The sequence below is a fragment of the Triturus cristatus genome, chromosome 12 (assembly GCF_964204655.1).
Source record: "Triturus cristatus chromosome 12, aTriCri1.1, whole genome shotgun sequence".
NCBI classification, from domain to species: domain Eukaryota; kingdom Metazoa; phylum Chordata; class Amphibia; order Caudata; family Salamandridae; genus Triturus; species Triturus cristatus.
In genome coordinates, this window is record NC_140595.1 from 728,096,523 (window position 1) to 728,114,499 (window position 17,977).

Genomic DNA, 17,977 nt, shown 5'->3' on the forward strand with positions numbered 1-17,977 from the left:
CCCTGAGTGTTCCGAATTTTAAATTCTCCATGTCACTGTTTGTCGTTGAGCCCAAGTAGCTCGCCGTGATCGTATAGTGGTTAGTACTCTGCGTTGTGGCCGCAGCAACCTCGGTTCGAATCCGAGTCACGGCATTGTGGTTGGCAATGTCATGGCAGTTGGGTGTTAATTTTACAGAATTAGCAAATGTACCAGTAGTTTTTGTAAAATGTCTATTAAAAACAGATCCTTTCAAATATTTAAACCATCTAACAACAAATGATTTAAACTCGCATGATTATAAGCTGTAGCTATAATGTATTTACTTACATAAATTATCATTCTTGAACCTATTGGGGGTGGAGGGGGAGCAGAGCTCACCCCCCAGGTGCAGTTGAGTGACCTGTGTTGTGGCTCTCTAGAGGGAAGGCACAAATTTTGCTGTCACCCAGCCCAATCCAGACGAGTATTGGGGCCAGGTTTCAGGCAAATAGAGCAGTAAGTGCAGAGAAATGTTCACTCTCTAAAAGTGGCATTTCTAAAATAGTAAAGTTAAATCCAACCTCACCAGTAAGTAGGATTTTCAATAAATAAATAAAGCTACTCCTCTCCGATATGGAATTACCAAATGAAAAGTATAGGGGAACACCCGGAGCTAACCTATGAGAGGGGTAGACCTCACAGTAGTGAAAAATGAAATAGACTGTTTGGTACCTACAGGACATGCGAACCACCAAAGTACATATCTTATTTTTTACTTACATAGCATCATGCACCTAGGACTACCTAGGGCCTACCTTAGGGGTAAATTATATGTAATAAAAGGGGAGTTTAAGGCTTGGCAAGTAGGCTGGGACTCCCCTGGGAGACCCCTGAGTCTATGCCCAGAACCATAACTCTGCCAGTCGAGTACTTACCTAAAAGCCGATGACTCACTTTTCTTCCATAGGCTAACATTGAGTGGTTTCACTTGGAAATTCTTCTAAGTGGTGTCGATTTTGCAAACATGTAAATATTCCTTAAAAATCGCCTGTATAACTTAAACGCAGTTTCTCAACTGCTTACAGGTGGTACAGTAGTGCTGGATCTAGGATCCAACACTGACCTAGAAAAAGTAACCATAACCCCACTTACCTGCTAAGTGAATTTCCTTCCATAGGATAACATTGGTAATTTGATCAGCAAAAGTTTCTAAGTGTCAACTTTTAAAATAGCTAAATATTGCTTAAAAATCACAACAGTAACTAAAACGAATTTACTCACTTGTTTCCAAGAACTGTCCCAGGACTGAATCTAGGATCCAGTCCTGGATTTAGAAAAGTAATCCTGAAAGTAATTAATTGCATATAACTTAAAATTCCCATTGAGCTCAATGTGTTATTGTGATTCAAATTGTGTTCACTATTGCAATAAACTGTAACTATTACCTGCAAAAGTCAATTGCCTATTGCAAAGTATTTAACTAAAGCATCTCATTCTGAGAAAGTATATTTTGATACCTATTGTTGGTTCTAAAATAAAACAACAATATCTTTTTTATGCAAACCAATGGCCTAGAGTTCAGTTCTTGAGTGTGTGAGACCATTTGCTGACTGAGTGTGTACAACAAATGTTTTACACTGTACTCTGATACTGCCTTACTGCTCGGCAAGCTACCACTTTAGAGAGTAAGGTTATATCTAACTTTAGCCTCTGCCAAACCTCTGGGGACTGGGGACTCTGTGCACACTGTACCTATTTGGGAACAGTATATACAGAGCCACTTTCTCACAGTAGTGATAAAGTGATTAGAGTCCTAAGGCCAACATAAAGATACAGCAAAACGTGAGGTGAAAAGCAAAAAGGTTGCTGGTAGGCCACCTTAAGGATGCCAGGTCTAACAAAAATGAACTAAGGATAACATGAGTAAAACATCAGGTTTCTCTACTGCATTTGGTGAGACAAGTGGGCCTTCTTTTATCTTCCATTCAAGCAATCTTTGACAGACCCCTTTATTATAGAGCTTTTCAAGGATTAAAGATAAGGCACTTACAAAGGAGTCCCAAATACTCAGAGATGGTTGACTTCTGTAATATGGGTCATAGACTAAAAGCAGCGCAAAAACAAAGTGCAACAGGGTCCAAAAAATTGAGTGCCACAAGAGAGTTTGAATGCAAGCGTATCCTTTTACAGATCCAGAGATATACTCATGCAATTTTTGTTTTTAGGACAGAACGTGCATGATGAAAAAAACATTGTTTTTAAAAAGCGCATTGCAGAATATCAGTACTTTGATGTGGGAAAACTTCAAAACTTTCAAACAAAATATTTGCATGCAGCTTACAGTAAGTTGTTGTGGCCGAGTGGTTAAGGCGATGGACTAGAAATCCATTGGGGTATCCCCGCGCAGGTTCGAATCCTGCCAACAACGAGAATCTTTTTATTATGGGCTACAATTTCAGAAGTTAACCTTTAGTATTTCTTCCATTTCAGTTTTATAAATAGGTGGCTTATTTTTGTGTCACTATTGCCTCTCGACATATTTGTTATCGCTACCTCTTTCATGTCTTTGCTACACCTCATTCCTACTTTAGCACTGGTGTAAACGCTTCAAATTATTATACTGTTGCTCTCTCATTCATACCTGCGCATGCACTTGAAAGTTACTTTACCAATAAAAGACGCAAAGAGAGAAATAGAACAAAAGTGCTGGCTGGATTGGCAAACACACTTCATAAAACTGCATTTTCTTTTTTATTCTCCCCCGTGTTACATGCTTAACCTCTCCATGTGTAATTTCTCTTAACCTGCTGTCCCAGGAAGAGAATTTCATCTACAGGCTCTTTCTGTGTTTTTTTCCCTAGTCTGTCTTTCCCATTTCTTAGCTGTGTAACTGTTCCTTTACGCGCTCTATTTAAACGAAATCAATCTCATTTGAGCTCCTTGCTCCTGCTTCTGTTTTCTCCATCTCTTATACTGCCAGTTCTCTCTTTCTCTGTGGTTGGTGGCTACTTTCCTGAGCTTCCGAAGCCACGTGGTTCCTGCCTCTTGTTGTCAGACTTGAATTGGAAAAGGAACCATATTAACAAGCCTTTACCACTCACACACGGTGGAAGTTTATACTTTAATTCAGTGAGCTAAGAAAAGCGTGTTGTGGGTCCCCTACGAGCCATGGTGCTTGCTTCATCATGATTTGGCACCAGTCATTAGCCGCAGCTCTGCTAATGAGCCACTGAGGTCAGTTTCAATAATTACTCCAAAACATAACCATGCAGCCCACCCCTCAACTGTGTATTTATCTTGCTTTTCTGCTGTTTGTGTGATTAGCTGGGAGGAGCTCACGGCGACATCCTCCCTATACAAGTGTAGATTGATCACTCTCTAACTCTTTCTTGCTTCACATACAAATGGCTTGAAAGGTGCAGGGAAGATGCAGGTCTAATAGACAGAATAGAAGGTCTGTTCCAGGTGGGTTTCTCTGCATTGGTGTCCCATCACAGGTCCGCAAGTGTAATGTGTGATCTTTTACTCCTGGCATTTCACAAGCAGGCGGCCAAGAAACGGTTTCAGCCTATCAACCACTGAGGAGACGCAGCCTCTGAATGAGGAATGAGGAAGCAATGAATACATACAGCCTATCACAGGAACAGCCCTGAGTGTTCCGAATTTTAAATTCTCCATGTCACTGTTTGTCGTTGAGCCCAAGTAGCTCGCCGTGATCGTATAGTGGTTAGTACTCTGCGTTGTGGCCGCAGCAACCTCGGTTCGAATCCGAGTCACAGCATTGTGGTTGGCAATGTCATGGCAGTTGGGTGTTAATTTTACAGAATTAGCAAATGTACCAGTAGTTTTTGTAAAATGTCTATTAAAAACAGATCCTTTCAAATATTTAAACCATCTAACAACAAATGATTTAAACTCGCATGATTATAAGCTGTAGCTATAATGTATTTACTTACATAAATTATCATTCTTGAACCTATTGGGGGTGGAGGGGGAGCAGAGCTCACCCCCCAGGTGCAGTTGAGTGACCTGTGTTGTGGCTCTCTAGAGGGAAGGCACAAATTTTGCTGTCACCCAGCCCAATCCAGACGAGTATTGGGGCCAGGTTTCAGGCAAATAGGGCAGTAAGTGCCGATAAATGTTCTCTCTCTAAAAGTGGCATTTCTAAAATAGTAAAGTTAAATCCAACCTCACCAGTAAGTAGGATTTTCAATAAATAAATAAAGCTACTCCTCTCCGATATGGAATTACCAAATGAAAAGTATAGGGGAACACCCGGAGCTAACCTATGAGAGGGGTAGACCTCACAGTAGTGAAAAATGAAATAGACTGTTTGGTACCTACAGGACATGCGAACCACCAAAGTACATATCTTATTTTTTACTTACATAGCATCATGCACCTAGGACTACCTAGGGCCTACCTTAGGGGTAAATTATATGTAATAAAAGGGGAGTTTAAGGCTTGGCAAGTAGGCTGGGACTCCCCTGGGAGACCCCTGAGTCTATGCCCAGAACCATAACTCTGCCAGTCGAGTACTTACCTAAAAGCCGATGACTCACTTTTCTTCCATAGGCTAACATTGAGTGGTTTCACTTGGAAATTCTTCTAAGTGGTGTCGATTTTGCAAACATGTAAATATTCCTTAAAAATCGCCTGTATAACTTAAACGCAGTTTCTCAACTGCTTACAGGTGGTACAGTAGTGCTGGATCTAGGATCCAACACTGACCTAGAAAAAGTAACCATAACCCCACTTACCTGCTAAGTGAATTTCCTTCCATAGGATAACATTGGTAATTTGATCAGCAAAAGTTTCTAAGTGTCAACTTTTAAAATAGCAAAATATTGCTTAAAAATCACAACAGTAACTAAAACGAATTTACTCACTTGTTTCCAAGAACTGTCCCAGGACTGAATCTAGGATCCAGTCCTGGATTTAGAAAAGTAATCCTGAAAGTAATTAATTGCATATAACTTAAAATTCCCATTGAGCTCAATGTGTTATTGTGATTCAAATTGTGTTGCCTATTGCAATAAACTGTAACTATTACCTGCAAAAGTCAATTGCCTATTGCAAAGTATTTAACTAAAGCATCTCATTCTGAGAAAGTATATTTTGATACCTATTGTTGGTTCTAAAATAAAACAACAATATCTTTTTTATGCAAACCAATGGCCTAGAGTTCAGTTCTTGAGTGTGTGAGACCATTTGCTGACTGAGTGTGTACAACAAATGTTTTACACTGTACTCTGATACTGCCTTACTGCTCGGCAAGCTACCACTTTAGAGAGTAAGGTTATATCTAACTTTAGCCTCTGCCAAACCTCTGGGGACTGGGGACTCTGTGCACACTGTACCTATTTGGGAACAGTATATACAGAGCCACTTTCTCACAGTAGTGATAAAGTGATCAGAGTCCTAAGGCCAACATAAAGATACAGCAAAACGTGAGGTGAAAAGCGAAAAGGTTGCTGGTAGGCCACCTTAAGGATGCCAGGTCTAACAAAAATGAACTAAGGATAACATGAGTAAAACATCAGGTTTCTCTACTGCATTTGGTGAGACAAGTGGGCCTTCTTTTATCTTCCATTCAAGCAATCTTTGACAGACCCCTTTATTATAGAGCTTTCCAAGGATTAAAGATAAGGCACTTACAAAGGAGTCCCAAATACTCAGAGATGGTTGACTTCTGTAATATGGGTCATAGACTAAAAGCAGCGCAAAAACAGAGTGCAACAGGGTCCAAAAAATTGAGTGCCACAAGAGAGTTTGAATGCAAGCGTATCCTTCTAAAGATCCAGAGATATACTCATGCAATTTTTGTTTTTAGGACAGAACGTGCATGATGAAAAAAACATTGTTTTTAAAAAGCGCATTGCAGAATATCAGTACTTTGATGTGGGAAAACTTCAAAACTTTGAAACAAAATATTTGCATGCAGCTTACAGTAAGTTGTTGTGGCCGAGTGGTTAAGGCGATGGACTAGAAATCCATTGGGGTATCCCCGCGCAGGTTCGAATCCTGCCAACAACGAGAATCTTTTTATTATGGGCTACAATTTCAGAAGTTAACCTTTAGTATTTCTTCCATTTCAGTTTTATAAATAGGTGGCTTATTTTTGTGTCACTATTGCCTCTCCACATATTTGTTATCGCTACCTCTTTCATGTCTTTGCTACACCTCATTCCTACTTTAGCACTGGTGTAAACGCTTCAAATTATTATACTGTTGCTCTCTCATTCATACCTGCGCATGCACTTGAAAGTTACTTTACCAATAAAAGACGCAAAGAGAGAAATAGAACAAAAGTGCTGGCTGGATTGGCAAACGCACTTCATAAAACTGCATTTTCTTTTTTATTCTCCCCCGTGTTACATGCTTAACCTCTCCATGTGTAATTTCTCTTAACCTGCTGTCCCAGGAAGAGAATTTCATCTACAGGCTCTTTCTGTGTTTTTTTCCCTAGTCTGTCTTTCCCATTTCTTAGCTGTGTAACTGTTCCTTTACGCGCTCTATTTAAATGCCATCAATCTCATTTGAGCTCCTTGCTCCCGCTTCTGTTTTCTCCATCTCTCATACTGCCAGTTCTCTCTTTCTCTGTGGTTGGTGGCTACTTTCCTGAGCTTCCGAAGCCACGTGGTTCCTGCCTCTTGTTGTCAGACTTGAATTGGAAAAGGAACCATATTAACAAGCCTTTACCACTCACACACGGTGGAAGTTTATACTTTAATTCAGTGAGCTAAGAAAAGCGTGTTGTGGGTCCCCTACGAGCCATGGTGCTTGCTTCATCATGATTTGGCACCAGTCATTAGCCGCAGCTCTGCTAATGAGCCACTGAGGTCAGTTTCAATAATTACTCAAAAACATAACCATGCAGCCCACCCCTCAACTGTGTATTTATCTTGCTTTTCTGCTGTTCGTGTGATTAGCTGGGAGGAGCTCACGGCGACATCCTCCCTATAAAAGTGTAGATGGATCACTCTCTAACTCTTTCTTGCTTCACATATAAATGGCTTGAAAGGTGCAGGGAAGATGTAGGTCTAATAGACAGAATAGAAGGTCTGTTCCAGGTGGGTTTCTCTGCATTGGTGTCCCATCACAGGTCCGCAAGTGTAATGTGTGATCTTTGACTCCTGGCATTTCACAAGCAGGCGGCCAGGAAACGGTTTCAGCCTATCAACCACTGAGGAGACGCAGCCTCTGAATGAGGAATGAGGAAGCAATGAATACATCCACCCTATCACAGGGACACGCCTGAGTGTTCCGAATTATAAATTCTCCATGTCACTGTTTGTCGTTGAGCCCAAGTAGCTCGCCGTGATCGTATAGTGGTTAGTACTCTGCGTTGTGGCCGCAGCAACCTCGGTTCGAATCCGAGTCACAGCATTGTGGTTGGCAATGTCATGGCAGTTGGGTGTTAATTTTACAGAATTAGCAAATGTACCAGTAGTTTTTGTAAAATGTCTATTAAAAACAGATCCTTTCAAATATTTAAACCATCTAACAACAAATGATTTAAACTCGCATGATTATAAGCTGTAGCTATAATGTATTTACTTACATAAATTATCGTTCTTGAACCTATTGGGGGTGGAGGGGGAGCGGAGCTCACCCCCCAGGTGCAGTTGAGTGACCTGTGTTGTGGCTCTCTAGAGGGAAGGCACAAATTTTGCTGTCACCCAGCCCAATCCAGACGTGTATCGGGGCCAGGTTTCAGGCAAATAGAGCAGTAAGTGCAGAGAAATATTCACTCTCTAAAAGTGGCATTTCTAAAATAGTAAAGTTAAATCCAACCTCACCAGTAAGTAGGATTTTCAATAAATAAATAAAGCTACTCCTCTCCGATATGGAATTACCAAATAAAAAGTATAGGGGAATACTCAGAGCTAACCTATGAGAGGGGTAGACCTCACAGTAGTGAAAAATGAAATAGACTGTTTGGTACTTACAGGACATGCGAACCACCAAAGTACATATCTTATTTTTTACTTACATAGCATCATGCACCTAGGACTACCTAGGGCCTACCTTAGGGGTAAATTATATGTAATAAAAGGGGAGTTTAAGGCTTGGCAAGTAGGCTGGGACTCCCCTGGGAGACCCCTGAGTCTATGCCCAGAACCATAACTCTGCCAGTCGAGTACTTACCTAAAAGCCGATAACTCACTTTTCTTCCATAGGCTAACATTGAGTGGTTTCACTTGGAAATTCTTCTAAGTGGTGTGGAGTTTTGGAACTTTAAAATATTCATCTAAAATCAGCCGGACAACGAATTCTGATTTACTCACCCGTTATCAGGAGAGACCTCAGTGCTGCATCTTGGAGCTCAGTACTGACCCTGAAAAGTAATTTTAACCGTACTTACCAGTAACTCGAATTTCCTTCCATGGGATATCATTGCCTGCTTTTTGCTGAAAATGTTATAAGTGTCGATTTTTGAAACTTATAAATATTCTTTAAAAATCGTACCAACTGTGAAAACGTAATTGTTTACCTGTTTTAGATAGATGTCCCAGTACTGAGCCTAGGAGCCCAGCACTGGATTACAAAAATAACGAGAACGTACTTTACCCGTAACTTGAATTTTCTTCCATAGGAAACCATTGACTGTTTTTCTGTGAAATTTCTTCCAAGTGTCGATTTTGCAAACATGTAAATATTCTTAAAAAAATCGCCTGTATAACTTAAACGCAGTTTCTCAACTGCTTACAGGTGGTACAGTAGTGCTGGATCTAGGATCCAACACTGACCTAGAAAAAGTAACCATAACCCCACTTACCTGCTAAGTGAATTTCCTTCCATAGGATAACATTGGTAATTTGATCAGCAAAAGTTTCTAAGTGTCAACTTTTAAAATAGCAAAATATTGCTTAAAAATCACAACAGTTACTAAAACGAATGTACTCACTTGTTTCCAAGAACTGTCCCAGGACTGAATCTAGGATCCAGTTCTGGATTTAGAAAAGTAATCCTGAAAGTAATTAATTGCATATAACTTAAAATTCCCGTTGAGCTCAATGTATTATTGTGATTCAAATTGTGTTGCCTATTGCAATAAACTGTAACTATGACCTGCCAAAGTCAATTGCCTATTGCAAAGTATTTAACTAAAGCATCTCATTCTGAGAAAGTATATTTTGATACCTATTGTTGGTTCTAAAATAAAACAACAATATCTTTTTTATGCAAACCAATGGCCTAGAGTTCAGTTCTTGAGTGTGTGAGACCATTTGCTGACTGAGTGTGTACAACAAATGTTTTACACTGTACTCTGATACTGCCTTACTGCTCGGCAAGCTACCACTTTAGAGAGTAAGGTTATATCTAACTTTAGCCTCTGCCAAACCTCTGGGGACTGGGGACTCTGTGCACACTGTACCTATTTGGGAACAGTATATACAGAGCCACTTTCTCACAGTAGTGATAAAGTGATTAGAGTCCTAAGGCCAACATAAAGATACAGCAAAACGTGAGGTGAAAAGCAAAAAGGTTGCTGGTAGGCCACCTTAAGGATGCCAGGTCTAACAAAAATGAACTAAGGATAACATGAGTAAAACATCAGGTTTCTCTACTGCATTTGGTGAGACAAGTGGGCCTTCTTTTATCTTCCATTCAAGCAATCTTTGACAGACCCCTTTATTATAGAGCTTTTCAAGGATTAAAGATAAGGCACTTACAAAGGAGTCCCAAATACTCAGAGATGGTTGACTTCTGTAATATGGGTCGTAGACTAAAAGCAGCGCAAAAACAGAGTGCAACAGGGTCCAAAAAATTGAGTGCCACAAGAGAGTTTGAATGCAAGCGTATCCTTTTACAGATCCAGATATATACTCATGCAATTTTTGTTTTTAGGACAGAACGTGCATGATGAAAAAAACATTGTTTTTAAAAAGCGCATTGCAGAATATCAGTACTTTGATGTGGGAAAACTTCAAAACTTTCAAACAAAATATTTGCATGCAGCTTACAGTAAGTTGTTGTGGCCGAGTGGTTAAGTCGATGGACTAGAAATCCATTGGGGTATCCCCGCGCAGGTTCGAATCCTGCCAACAACGAGAATCTTTTTATTATGGGCTACAATTTCAGAAGTTAACCTTTAGTATTTCTTCCATTTCAGTTTTATAAATAGGTGGCTTATTTTTGTGTCACTATTGCCTCTCGACATATTTGTTATCGCTACCTCTTTCATGTCTTTGCTACACCTCATTCCTACTTTAGCACTGGTGTAAACGCTTCAAATTATTATACTGTTGCTCTCTCATTCATACCTGCGCATGCACTTGAAAGTTACTTTACCAATAAAAGACGCAAAGAGAGAAATAGAACAAAAGTGCTGGCTGGATTGGCAAACACACTTCATAAAACTGCATTTTCTTTTTTATTCTCCCCCGTGTTACATGCTTAACCTCTCCATGTGTAATTTCTCTTAACCTGCTGTCCCAGGAAGAGAATTTCATCTACAGGCTCTTTCTGTGTTTTTTTCCCTAGTCTGTCTTTCCCATTTCTTAGCTGTGTAACTGTTCCTTTACGCGCTCTATTTAAACGCCATCAATCTCATTTGAGCTCCTTGCTCCTGCTTCTGTTTTCTCCATCTCTCATACTGCCAGTTCTCTCTTTCTCTGTGGTTGGTGGCTACTTTCCTGAGCTTCCGAAGCCACGTGGTTCCTGCCTCTTGTTGTCAGACTTGAATTGGAAAAGGAACCATATTAACAAGCCTTTACCACTCACACACGGTGGAAGTTTATACTTTAATTCAGTGAGCTAAGAAAAGCGTGTTGTGGGTCCCCTACGAGCCATGGTGCTTGCTTCATCATGATTTGGCACCAGTCATTAGCCGCAGCTCTGCTAATGAGCCACTGAGGTCAGTTTCAATAATTACTCAAAAACATAACCATGCAGCCCACCCCTCAACTGTGTATTTATCTTGCTTTTCTGCTGTTTGTGTGATTAGCTGGGAGGAGCTCACGGCGACATCCTCCCTATACAAGTGTAGATGGATCACTCTCTAACTCTTTCTTGCTTCACATACAAATGGCTTGAAAGGTGCAGGGAAGATGCAGGTCTAATAGACAGAATAGAAGGTCTGTTCCAGGTGGGTTTCTCTGCATTGGTGTCCCATCACAGGTCCGCAAGTGTAATGTGTGATCTTTTACTCCTGGCATTTCACAAGCAGGCGGCCAGGAAACGGTTTCAGCCTATCAACCACTGAGGAGACGCAGCCTCTGAATGAGGAATGAGGAAGCAATGAATACATCCAGCCTATCACAGGAACAGCCCTGAGTGTTCCGAATTTTAAATTCTCCATGTCACTGTTTGTCGTTGAGCCCAAGTAGCTCGCCGTGATTGTATAGTGGTTAGTACTCTGCGTTGTGGCCGCAGCAACCTCGGTTCGAATCTGAGTCACGGCATTGTGGTTGGCAATGTCATGGCAGTTGGGTGTTAATTTTACAGAATTAGCAAATGTACCAGTAGTTTTTGTAAAATGTCTATTAAAAACAGATCCTTTCAAATATTTAAACCATCTAACAACAAATGATTTAAACTCGCATGATTATAAGCTGTAGCTATAATGTATTTACTTACATAAATTATCATTCTTGAACCTATTGGGGGTGGAGGGGGAGCAGAGCTCACCCCCCAGGTGCAGTTGAGTGACCTGTGTTGTGGCTCTCTAGAGGGAAGGCACAAATTTTGCTGTCACCCAGCCCAATCCAGACGAGTATTGGGGCCAGGTTTCAGGCAAATAGAGCAGTAAGTGCAGAGAAATGTTCACTCTCTAAAAGTGGCATTTCTAAAATAGTAAAGTTAAATCCAACCTCACCAGTAAGTAGGATTTTCAATAAATAAATAAAGCTACTCCTCTCCGATATGGAATTACCAAATGAAAAGTATAGGGGAACACCCGGAGCTAACCTATGAGAGGGGTAGACCTCACAGTAGTGAAACATGAAATAGACTGTTTGGTACCTACAGGACATGCGAACCACCAAAGTACATATCTTATTTTTTACTTACATAGCATCATGCACCTAGGACTACCTAGGGCCTACCTTAGGGGTAAATTATATGTAATAAAAGGGGAGTTTAAGGCTTGGCAAGTAGGCTGGGACTCCCCTGGGAGACCCCTGGTCTATGCCCAGAACCATAACTCTGCCAGTCGAGTACTTACCTAAAAGCCGATAACTCACTTTTCTTCCATAGGCTAACATTGAGTGGTTTCACTTGGAAATTCTTCTAAGTGGTGTGGAGTTTTGGAACTTTAAAATATTCATCTAAAATCAGCCGGACAACGAATTCTGATTTACTCACCCGTTATCAGGAGAGACCTCAGTGCTGCATCTTGGAGCTCAGTACTGACCCTGAAAAGTAATTTTTACCGTACTTACCAGTAACTCGAATTTCCTTCCATCAATCTCATTTGAGCTCCTTGCTCCTGCTTCTGTTTTCTCCATCTCTCATACTGCCAGTTCTCTCTTTCTCTGTGGTTGGTGGCTACTTTCCTGAGCTTCCGAAGCCACGTGGTTCCTGCCTCTTGTTGTCAGACTTGAATTGGAAAAGGAACCATATTAACAAGCCTTTACCACTCACACACGGTGGAAGTTTATACTTTAATTCAGTGAGCTAAGAAAAGCGTGTTGTGGGTCCCCTACGAGCCATGGTGCTTGCTTCATCATGATTTGGCACCAGTCATTAGCCGCAGCTCTGCTAATGAGCCACTGAGGTCAGTTTCAATAATTACTCAAAAACATAACCATGCAGCCCACCCCTCAACTGTGTATTTATCTTGCTTTTCTGCTGTTTGTGTGATTAGCTGGGAGGAGCTCACGGCGACATCCTCCCTATACAAGTGTAGATGGATCACTCTCTAACTCTTTCTTGCTTCACATACAAATGGCTTGAAAGGTGCAGGGAAGATGCAGGTCTAATAGACAGAATAGAAGGTCTGTTCCAGGTGGGTTTCTCTGCATTGGTGTCCCATCACAGGTCCGCAAGTGTAATGTGTGATCTTTTACTCCTGGCATTTCACAAGCAGGCGGCCAGGAAACGGTTTCAGCCTATCAACCACTGAGGAGACGCAGCCTCTGAATGAGGAATGAGGAAGCAATGAATACATCCAGCCTATCACAGGAACAGCCCTGAGTGTTCCGAATTTTAAATTCTCCATGTCACTGTTTGTCGTTGAGCCCAAGTAGCTCGCCGTGATTGTATAGTGGTTAGTACTCTGCGTTGTGGCCGCAGCAACCTCGGTTCGAATCTGAGTCACGGCATTGTGGTTGGCAATGTCATGGCAGTTGGGTGTTAATTTTACAGAATTAGCAAATGTACCAGTAGTTTTTGTAAAATGTCTATTAAAAACAGATCCTTTCAAATATTTAAACCATCTAACAACAAATGATTTAAACTCGCATGATTATAAGCTGTAGCTATAATGTATTTACTTACATAAATTATCATTCTTGAACCTATTGGGGGTGGAGGGGGAGCAGAGCTCACCCCCCAGGTGCAGTTGAGTGACCTGTGTTGTGGCTCTCTAGAGGGAAGGCACAAATTTTGCTGTCACCCAGCCCAATCCAGAGGAGTATTGGGGCCAGGTTTCAGGCAAATAGAGCAGTAAGTGCAGAGAAATGTTCACTCTCTAAAAGTGGCATTTCTAAAATAGTAAAGTTAAATCCAACCTCACCAGTAAGTAGGATTTTCAATAAATAAATAAAGCTACTCCTCTCCGATATGGAATTACCAAATGAAAAGTATAGGGGAACACCCGGAGCTAACCTATGAGAGGGGTAGACCTCACAGTAGTGAAAAATGAAATAGACTGTTTGGTACCTACAGGACATGCGAACCACCAAAGTACATATCTTATTTTTTACTTACATAGCATCATGCACCTAGGACTACCTAGGGCCTACCTTAGGGGTAAATTATATGTAATAAAAGGGGAGTTTAAGGCTTGGCAAGTAGGCTGGGACTCCCCTGGGAGACCCCTGAGTCTATGCCCAGAACCATAACTCTGCCAGTCGAGTACTTACCTAAAAGCCGATAACTCACTTTTCTTCCATAGGCTAACATTGAGTGGTTTCACTTGGAAATTCTTCTAAGTGGTGTGGAGTTTTGGAACTTTAAAATATTCATCTAAAATCAGCCGGACAACGAATTCTGATTTACTCACCCGTTATCAGGAGAGACCTCAGTGCTGCATCTTGGAGCTCAGTACTGACCCTGAAAAGTAATTTTAACCGTACTTACCAGTAACTCGAATTTCCTTCCATCAATCTCATTTGAGCTCCTTGCTCCTGCTTCTGTTTTCTCCATCTCTCATACTGCCAGTTCTCTCTTTCTCTGTGGTTGGTGGCTACTTTCCTGAGCTTCCGAAGCCACGTGGTTCCTGCCTCTTGTTGTCAGACTTGAATTGGAAAAGGAACCATATTAACAAGCCTTTACCACTCACACACGGTGGAAGTTTATACTTTAATTCAGTGAGCTAAGAAAAGCGTGTTGTGGGTCCCCTACGAGCCATGGTGCTTGCTTCATCATGATTTGGCACCAGTCATTAGCCGCAGCTCTGCTAATGAGCCACTGAGGTCAGTTTCAATAATTACTCAAAAACATAACCATGCAGCCCACCCCTCAACTGTGTATTTATCTTGCTTTTCTGCTGTTTGTGTGATTAGCTGGGAGGAGCTCACGGCGACATCCTCCCTATACAAGTGTAGATGGATCACTCTCTAACTCTTTCTTGCTTCACATACAAATGGCTTGAAAGGTGCAGGGAAGATGCAGGTCTAATAGACAGAATAGAAGGTCTGTTCCAGGTGGGTTTCTCTGCATTGGTGTCCCATCACAGGTCCGCAAGTGTAATGTGTGATCTTTTACTCCTGGCATTTCACAAGCAGGCGGCCAGGAAACGGTTTCAGCCTATCAACCACTGAGGAGACGCAGCCTCTGAATGAGGAATGAGGAAGCAATGAATACATCCAGCCTATCACAGGAACAGCCCTGAGTGTTCCGAATTTTAAATTCTCCATGTCACTGTTTGTCGTTGAGCCCAAGTAGCTCGCCGTGATTGTATAGTGGTTAGTACTCTGCGTTGTGGCCGCAGCAACCTCGGTTCGAATCTGCGTCACGGCATTGTGGTTGGCAATGTCATGGCAGTTGGGTGTTAATTTTACAGAATTAGCAAATGTACCAGTAGTTTTTGTAAAATGTCTATTAAAAACAGATCCTTTCAAATATTTAAACCATCTAACAACAAATGATTTAAACTCGCATGATTATAAGCTGTAGCTATAATGTATTTACTTACATAAATTATCATTCTTGAACCTATTGGGGGTGGAGGGGGAGCAGAGCTCACCCCCCAGGTGCAGTTGAGTGACCTGTGTTGTGGCTCTCTAGAGGGAAGGCACAAATTTTGCTGTCACCCAGCCCAATCCAGAGGAGTATTGGGGCCAGGTTTCAGGCAAATAGAGCAGTAAGTGCAGAGAAATGTTCACTCTCTAAAAGTGGCATTTCTAAAATAGTAAAGTTAAATCCAACCTCACCAGTAAGTAGGATTTTCAATAAATAAATAAAGCTACTCCTCTCCGATATGGAATTACCAAATGAAAAGTAAAGGGGAACACCCGGAGCTAACCTATGAGAGGGGTAGACCTCACAGTAGTGAAAAATGAAATAGACTGTTTGGTACCTACAGGACATGCGAACCACCAAAGTACATATCTTATTTTTTACTTACATAGCATCATGCACCTAGGACTACCTAGGGCCTACCTTAGGGGTAAATTATATGTAATAAAAGGGGAGTTTAAGGCTTGGCAAGTAGGCTGGGACTCCCCTGGGAGACCCCTGAGTCTATGCCCAGAACCATAACTCTGCCAGTCGAGTACTTACCTAAAAGCCGATGACTCACTTTTCTTCCATAGGCTAACATTGAGTGGTTTCACTTGGAAATTCTTCTAAGTGGTGTCGATTTTGCAAACATGTAAATATTCCTTAAAAATCGCCTGTATAACTTAAACGCAGTTTCTCAACTGCTTACAGGTGGTACAGTAGTGCTGGATCTAGGATCCAACACTGACCTAGAAAAAGTAACCATAACCCCACTTACCTGCTAAGTGAATTTCCTTCCATAGGATAACATTGGTAATTTGATCAGCAAAAGTTTCTAAGTGTCAACTTTTAAAATAGCAAAATATTTCTTAAAAATCACAACAGTAACTAAAACGAATTTACTCACTTGTTTCCAAGAACTGTCCCAGGACTGAATCTAGGATCCAGTCCTGGATTTAGAAAAGTAATCCTGAAAGTAATTAATTGCATATAACTTAAAATTCCCATTGAGCTCAATGTGTTATTGTGATTCAAATTGTGTTCACTATTGCAATAAACTGTAACTATTACCTGCAAAAGTCAATTGCCTATTGCAAAGTATTTAACTAAAGCATCTCATTCTGAGAAAGTATATTTTGATACCTATTGTTGGTTCTAAAATAAAACAACAATATCTTTTTTATGCAAACCAATGGCCTAGAGTTCAGTTCTTGAGTGTGTGAGACCATTTGCTGACTGAGTGTGTACAACAAATGTTTTACACTGTACTCTGATACTGCCTTACTGCTCGGCAAGCTACCACTTTAGAGAGTAAGGTTATATCTAACTTTAGCCTCTGCCAAACCTCTGGGGACTGGGGACTCTGTGCACACTGTACCTATTTGGGAACAGTATATACAGAGCCACTTTCTCACAGTAGTGATAAAGTGATTAGAGTCCTAAGGCCAACATAAAGATACAGCAAAACGTGAGGTGAAAAGCAAAAAGGTTGCTGGTAGGCCACCTTAAGGATGCCAGGTCTAACAAAAATGAACTAAGGATAACATGAGTAAAACATCAGGTTTCTCTACTGCATTTGGTGAGACAAGTGGGCCTTCTTTTATCTTCCATTCAAGCAATCTTTGACAGACCCCTTTATTATAGAGCTTTTCAAGGATTAAAGATAAGGCACTTACAAAGGAGTCCCAAATACTCAGAGATGGTTGAATTCTGTAATATGGGTCATAGACTAAAAGCAGCGCAAAAACAGAGTGCAACAGGGTCCAAAAAATTGAGTGCCACAAGAGAGTTTGAATGCAAGCGTATCCTTTTACAGATCCAGAGATATACTCATGCAATTTTTGTTTTTAGGACAGAACGTGCATGATGAAAAAAACATTGTTTTTAAAAAGCGCATTGCAGAATATCAGTACTTTGATGTGGGAAAACTTCAAAACTTTCAAACAAAATATTTGCATGCAGCTTACAGTGAGTTGTTGTGGCCGAGTGGTTAAGGCGATGGACTACAAATCCATTGGGGTATCCCCGCGCAGGTTCGAATCCTGCCAACAACGAGAATCTTTTTATTATGGGCTACAATTTCAGAAGTTAACCTTTAGTATTTCTTCCATTTCAGTTTTATAAATAGGTGGCTTATTTTTGTGTCACTATTGCCTCTCGACATATTTGTTATCGCTACCTCTTTCATGTCTTTGCTACACCTCATTCCTACTTTAGCACTGGTGTAAACGCTTCAAATTATTATACTGTTGCTCTCTCATTCATACCTGCGCATGCACTTGAAAGTTACTTTACCAATAAAAGACGCAAAGAGAGAAATAGAACAAAAGTGCTGGCTGGATTGGCAAACACACTTCATAAAACTGCATTTTCTTTTTTATTCTCCTCCGTGTTACATGCTTAACCTCTCCATGTGTAATTTCTCTTAACCTGCTGTCCCAGGAAGAGAATTTCATCTACAGGCTCTTTCTGTGTTTTTTTCCCTAGTCTGTCTTTCCCATTTCTTAGCTGTGTAACTGTTCATTTACGCGCTCTATTTAAACGCCATCAATCTCATTTGAGCTCCTTGCTCCTGCTTCTGTTTTCTCCATCTCTCATACTGCCAGTTCTCTCTTTCTCTGTGGTTGGTGGCTACTTTCCTGAGCTTCCGAAGCCACGTGGTTCCTGCCTCTTGTTGTCAGAC

The 17,977-nt window shown here is 41.0% G+C and overlaps 5 non-coding genes across 5 annotated transcripts; all 5 read left to right on the forward strand.

Moving 5' to 3' along the window:
• The first annotated feature begins 62 nt into the window (after positions 1-62).
• Positions 63-134, forward strand: TRNAH-GUG (transfer RNA histidin (anticodon GUG)). Its single transcript has one exon. It is a non-coding gene; the product is annotated as a tRNA-His (tRNA).
• A 2,173-nt stretch (positions 135-2,307) lies between these two features.
• Positions 2,308-2,389, forward strand: TRNAS-AGA (transfer RNA serine (anticodon AGA)). Its single transcript has one exon. It is a non-coding gene; the product is annotated as a tRNA-Ser (tRNA).
• A 3,526-nt stretch (positions 2,390-5,915) lies between these two features.
• TRNAS-AGA (transfer RNA serine (anticodon AGA)) lies at positions 5,916-5,997 on the forward strand. The gene has a single exon. It is a non-coding gene; the product is annotated as a tRNA-Ser (tRNA).
• Positions 5,998-9,937: 3,940 nt separating this feature from the next.
• TRNAS-AGA (transfer RNA serine (anticodon AGA)) lies at positions 9,938-10,019 on the forward strand. Its single transcript has one exon. It is a non-coding gene; the product is annotated as a tRNA-Ser (tRNA).
• Positions 10,020-17,266: 7,247 nt separating this feature from the next.
• TRNAC-ACA (transfer RNA cysteine (anticodon ACA)) lies at positions 17,267-17,348 on the forward strand. Its single transcript has one exon. It is a non-coding gene; the product is annotated as a tRNA-Cys (tRNA).
• Positions 17,349-17,977: the final 629 nt, after the last annotated feature.